Consider the following 7003-nt stretch of genomic DNA (forward strand, 5'->3'; position numbering starts at 1 on the left):
AACTGACCCCATTCACAATTGCACCAAGAAGCATAAAATACCTAGGAATAAATCTAACCAAAGATGTAAAGGATCTGTATGCTGAAAATTATAGAAAGCTTATGAAGGAAATTGAAGAAGATTTAAAGAAATGTAAAGACATTCCCTGCTCATGGATTGGAAAAATAAATATTGTCAAAATGTCAATACTACCCAAAGCTATCTACACATTCAATGCAATCCCAATCAAAATTGCACCAGCATTCTTCTCAAAACTAGAACAAGCAATCCTAAAATTCATATGGAACCACAAAAGGCCCCGAATAGCCAAAGGAATTTTGAAGAAGAAGACCAAAGCAGGAGGCATCACAATCCCAGACTTTAGCCTCTACTACAAAGCTGTCATCATCAAGACAGCATGGTATTGGCACCAAAACAGACACATAGACCAATGGAATAGAATAGAAACCCCAGAACTAGACCCACAAACGTATGGCCAACTCATCTTTGACAAAGCAGGAAAGAACATCCAATGGAAAAAAGACAGCCTCTTTAACAAATGGTGCTGGGAGAACTGGACAGCAACATGCAGAAGGTTGAAACTAGACTACTTTCTCACACCATTCACAAAAATAAACTCAAAATGGATAAAGGACCTAAATGTGAGACAGGAAACCATCAAAACCTTAGAGGAGAAAGCAGGAAAAGACCTCTCTGACCTCAGTCGTAGCAATCTCTTACTCGACACATCCCCAAAGGCAAGGGAATTAAAAGCAAAAGTGAATTACTGGGACCTTATGAAGATAAAAAGCTTCTGCACAGCAAAGGAAACAACCAACAAAACTAAAAGGCAACCAACGGAATGGGAAAAGATATTCGCAAATGACATATCGGACAAAGGGCTAGTATCCAAAATCTATAAAGAGCTCACCAAACTCCACACCCGAAAAACAAATAACCCAGTGAAGAAATGGGCAGAAAACATGAATAGACACTTCTCTAAAGAAGACATCCGGATGGCCAACAGGCACATGAAAAGATGTTCAGCGTCGCTCCTTATCAGGGAAATACAAATCAAAACCACACTCAGGTATCACCTCACGCCAGTCAGAGTGGCCAAAATGAACAAATCCGGAGACTATAGATGCTGGAGAGGATGTGGAGAAACGGGAACCCTCTTGCACTGTTGGTGGGAATGCAAATTGGTGCAGCCGCTCTGGAAAGCAGTGTGGAGGTTCCTCAGAAAATTAAAAATAGACCTACCCTATGACCCAGCAATAGCACTGCTAGGAATTTATCCAAGGGATACAGGAGCGCTGATGCATAGGGCCACGTGTACCCCAATGTTCATAGCAGCACTCTCAACAATAGCCAAATTATGGAAAGAGCCTAAATGTCCATCAACTGATGAATGGATAAAGAAATTGTGGTTTATATACACAATGGAATATTACGTGGCAATGAGAAAAAATGAAATATGGCCTTTCGTAGCAACGTGGATGGAACTGGAGAGTGTGATGCTAAGTGAAATAAGCCATACAGAGAAAGACAGATACCATATGGTTTCACTCTTATGTGGATCCTGAGAAACTTCACAGGAACCCATGGGGGAGGGGAAGGAAAAAAAAAAAAAGAGGTTAGAATGGGAGAGAGCCAAAGCATAAGAGACTTAAAAACTGAGAACAAACTGAGGGTTGATGGGGGGTGGGAGGGAGGAGAGGGTGGGTGATGGGTATTGAGGAGGGCACCTTTTGGGATGAGCACTGGGTGTTGTATGGAAACCAATTTGTCAATAAATTTCATAAAAAAAAAAAAAAAAAAGAAAATCATAAGGAACAGAAAATACATTAAAAAAATAAATAAATAAAAAATAAAAAAAAAATAAATAAATAAATAAATAAATAAATAAAATAAAATAAAAACCCAATCTAACATTTATATTTATTCAATAAATCCATTTCTAGTACATGAAGTAGAAACATGCCTTTAACCACTGCAGCATGTGAAATCCTGGCCAAAGTTATGTACCCAATTCAAGAAAAATTCATGAAGTGACTTTAAAGACTGATTATCTTTCTTTTGGTTTTATTATTTGAGTTTCTGAATGAATGCATATTAACAAAATCAACGCTTTACTTAAGTATTTTTTGGTTCAGCCACACACATGAAACAGTTCCATTTCTGGACATATAAATAACTACATGGCTTCAGACAACTTGTATTCCATATTGGGAATAAGCAGCTCCACACATTCAGTAAGTGTTAATTAAATAATAATACACATCAACCACACCAACCTAGTGGAGTAGAGGTCTATCTGAATAGCTGACTCATACCTTCTCTGATGTAGGCACTGCTATTTAAATGTTCTAGTTATAAATTAAAATTCATATTTATAAAACTGGGAGGAAAGGGGAGAGGTAAAGAAAGATATTTGTAACATAACACAAAGGGTACAATCATAGAAGAAAAGATCATGATTGTGATACATAAAAATGTTAAATTTCTAGGGGCACCTGGGTGGCTCAGTCAGTTAAGCATCTGACTCTTGGTTTGGCTCAGTTCATGATCTTGTGGTTTCGTGGGTTTGAGCTCCACATCAGACTCTGGGATGGCAGCACGGAGCCTGCTTGGGATTCTCTCCTCCCTCTCTCTCTGCCCCTCCCCCATTTGTGCTCTCTCTGTCTCTCTCAAAAAATAAACTTAAAAAATGTTAAACTTCTGTATATTCTGTATATCAAATATAAAATAATGATAGTATATGTGCTGCCAAAGCGAGCACATATAAAATATTGATAAAGAGTGCTAAAAAATATGTGTTGTGTATCTATATATATGTGTGTAAATGTATATATTGCAAAGCATTATAGTACACTTAAAATATAGAGAACTCTCATAAATCAAGAAAAAGATGAGCACAGCAGTAGAAAAATAGGCAAAGATATGAAAAGATAATTCACAAAAAAAAGTGCACAACAATCACATGAAAACACATTTATACTCATTAGTAATGATGTAATAAAAAAAGCAATGAGATACTTTTTGCCTGAGTTTGCAGTGATCAAAAATAAAAAATAATATTCAAGTTGGTGAGAATGGAGGGAGGCAAGCACATTCAACCACTGCTTCTGTGAATGTAATTGGTACAAGCCTTTTGGAGGACAATTAGATGTACTTATGATTGATCCAACAATTTCACTTATTAATAAAAATAACAGATATACCAAGGTTCATCACCGTAAATGTTCATTATATTATTGTCAATAGAGAATATTGGAAACAACATAAATATTCAAAAATAGGGAACTGGTTAAATGAATTATGGTATATACATTTAATAAGCTACTATTAGCTTTTAAATATTCTTATTTAATCAAGAATTTAATGACATGAAAATATGCTCATGATGTTAATTTAAAAAGTAAAGTTAAAAATTGTATGTAAGATATGCTACTTCTTTTTTTGCTTTAAAAAATGGAGAGGAGGATTCAAGATACTACATCATTTCTGAGTGTTTTACAAGCATTATGTCATTTACAAAATCCTCATTTTGCAAAAGATTTCATCCTAGTGAGTCACCCATTCACATAACTAATAAGCATCTTGTTTAATCCAAGTGTATCTGACAATCAAAGCCCTGCTCCTTCTGTTCCTCTATCTGCACTGTATGGTTTCTGAGCCCTAACCTTTCCCCCTTTTCATGAAGTTTTCTGTTCCTACTGGCTTGCAGAATCATTTCATGCACTCTTAAATACATAATAAGTAATGTGAGCAGAGTTGAAGTAAACTTTGGCAATAGTTGAGTATTAATAGTTAAATATTATAATAATTTCTGCATGCCAAACATTGCTCTACTTTAAATATATAGTTCACTTAATCCCCCCAATAACCCTATGTGGTATGTACTATCATTATTATCTCAATTTTATAGATAGGAAATTTAAGCACAGAGAAGACAAGTAACTTGCCCAAGTTCACAAAATACCAGTAAGTGACATGGAGTCTGACTCCAGAGTCTGGAACCTGAACCATGGCACCAAACTACAGAATTAACAACAATGCCAAACCAAGAAAAGCAAGTTGTACCTCTACCGAGAAAGTAATGGTCAACGGTATGGATGGCACTTAAAATGTAAACTAAAACATTTTACATCTAAAATATAAAATTAAAATTACTCTCACAGATTTACCAAAATCTTTGATTATAATATTTAAATATAAGTTTTACCACATAAAAATGTTTTGCAATAGTATATATTTGATCACATCATAGTTTAGTGACTCTCAAGACCATAAAATGACAAAGTGACAAGTTAATGTACAGATTCTAGGACAGAAAGTTAAAGATGGAAAGAAACATATAAACTTTTTGAAATGCACCATAATATTTATATTTATTCAGAAAATTCAATAATGTATTAGGATCCAACTGGATTTAGATAACTGACAGAACCATTTTACCATTAAGATTTAAAACACTTCTATTTTTTTTCTAGGAATCCCTTCATTTACTTGACTTTCATATGCATTCTCAGATCTGCCAGTTGCTTGAGTAATAATGAGTTTCTCTAGGTATTATTCATCACCCAACTTACTGAAGCCATCAACGCAAACTCTCTCCTCTTCCCACAAGGAACAATGAATCTACTTATATTTGCTCCCATTTTCTTCTCCCATTTCCTTCTGCTAAAATGGAGGAAGATTCCCTGCTCTGACAAAAAGCCATTTCCTTGACATGTGTCCTGAGTTTCATTCCTTCTTATTTTCCCAAGACCTTTGCTCTTTGATTGTCAGCTCCATGTCTTTTCCATCAGTCTCTCTCTGTATTCTGGATTGTTTGCATCAGCCTACAAATATCATGTATATTTTCTCATGAAAACAAAACAAAACAAAACAAAACAAAACAAAACAAAACAAAACCCCCTCCCTTGAAATCAGATCCTCCTCCAATCATCAACAATTTTCTCTTTCTTTTACAGCCAAATTTCTCAAAAGAATTATCTACAGATAGCAAACACTATGAAATTATCCTCGCTATAACTGTATTTTTAAGCCAAATAGGTTTTTACAATAATTTTTTACTTCAGGTGCTCAGATGTAAGCATAGGCATAGTCACAGGTCAGCATCATCACTGGTCTTATGTGGCTCTCATTATTTTATTTTATTTATTTTGTTATTTAGTTATCATTAATTAGTACTCATGAAATCATCACTTAATCAAAGGACAAGTACAGTAAAAAGCAAACAAAAACCAAAAAAACTTACAACCACTCATTTGATTCTTCTCTTGCCCATTCACCTGACCCCTTCCACCCATATGAAGTAATCATTCTCCTAAATTTTATATTTATCATTTCCTTGACTTAAAAAAAAACTTTTATATATAAACAATCTCCCAAGCAGAAATTACTTAGTTTTAGCTATTTTTATGGTTTTTTTTCTTTTTTTAAAGTATCATTGTGGAATGGAATATTCTGACACTTAATTTTTTTCATTTAACTTTATTTTAAGAATCACCCATATTATTGAATATAATTCTAGTTCACTCATTTTCACTGCTATGTATTAGTTCAGTGTGTGAACACTCCACTCTTTTTTTCAGTTGCCTTTTTATGGGCCCTTGGGATGCCAATGGTGCTATTATAAACATTCTTGTACATTTCCCCTGAGGGGGCTTATGGATATAAGTTCCTCTAGGGGTTATCATCACTAAGACTAAATTGCTTGATCCTGACCTATGACACATCCCCAATTTTTCTAGATAATTACAAATGGCTTTTCAATCATTATTATTAGATAGCAATTCACATGTGAACCAGCATTTGGAACTGGGACACTTCTTAAATTTTGCTAATCAAATGGGTATAAAATAGTATCTTATTTTAGTCTTGATTTATAACTCTCTGATAACCAGTGAAGTTGAGCATCTCTTCATATGTTTATTGGTCATGTGGCTTTCCACTTCTGTGAAATGACCTCCCACATCATTTAGCAATTTTTTCTTAGGATAGTTTCACTTACATCATTGAGTTGTAGAATTTTGTCAGTTCTTTCTTGACTATGTATCTTGCTTTGGAACTCTTGCCTCATCTCCACTGTCACTACCTCAGTGTGAGCAACCATCATTTAAATCCTGGCCTACCTTAGCTAGTCTTTCTGTTTCCACTCTTGTTCCCAATCTAACTCATTTGGCCATTTTGCTATACAGCAACACAGTCACACACATATATACATATGTATACACAGGTTAAAGCCCTCCAGTGACATTTTACTGCATTTAGTATAAAATTTAATCCCTTTATCAAGGCCTTTACCAAAGTCTTACATGACCCACCCCCTACCTATTTCCCTCACGTTACCTCATACCACCACCTCTTCACTATCTGTGCTCCAGACACACTGATCATTCAGTTCCAAGAACATGTTAAGCCCTATCAGCTCACAGGACCTTGCACAGCTGTTCCCTCTGACCAAATGCTCTCACACCTTCCTCTACTTTACTGTCTCTTTCTTATCCTTTGGGTCTCAGCCTTAATGGCCCTTAAGAAAGAAGTCTTCCATGTCTTTCCTACCTGAAGCAAGTTCTCCCTTCTTAATCTCTATCTTGACCTCTTGCCTATTTCCCTCAAAGCACACATCACATTGAGTAATTATTTTATTTATCTGTTCACAATTTTTTAGTTTTTATCCTCTTTAGGTAAACTCCATGAAGCACAGATTTCACCATAATTGAAATTCCCCAATTGATATTTGTCAGATGCATAAAGGACGGATGGATAGTCAGACCATCCTGAAGACTATGAAAGCATGAGGTGCCAAGTTTCTGCTTTACCACAAATAGTGTCATGAGGAAAGTTATCTAACACATTCTGATATAAATTACAGCATTACCAACAACATACTGGCCATTTGCTCTTCTTCCACTTTATTTTTCCATGATTTTGTTCCCTCATCAAAACTTTCTCTACTGTATCCGTTTATATATTTTGATATGTCAAGATATGAGTTTCACCAATGAAAATT

The sequence above is a fragment of the Prionailurus viverrinus genome, chromosome A2 (assembly GCF_022837055.1).
Source record: "Prionailurus viverrinus isolate Anna chromosome A2, UM_Priviv_1.0, whole genome shotgun sequence".
In the NCBI taxonomy this organism is placed as follows: domain Eukaryota; kingdom Metazoa; phylum Chordata; class Mammalia; order Carnivora; family Felidae; genus Prionailurus; species Prionailurus viverrinus.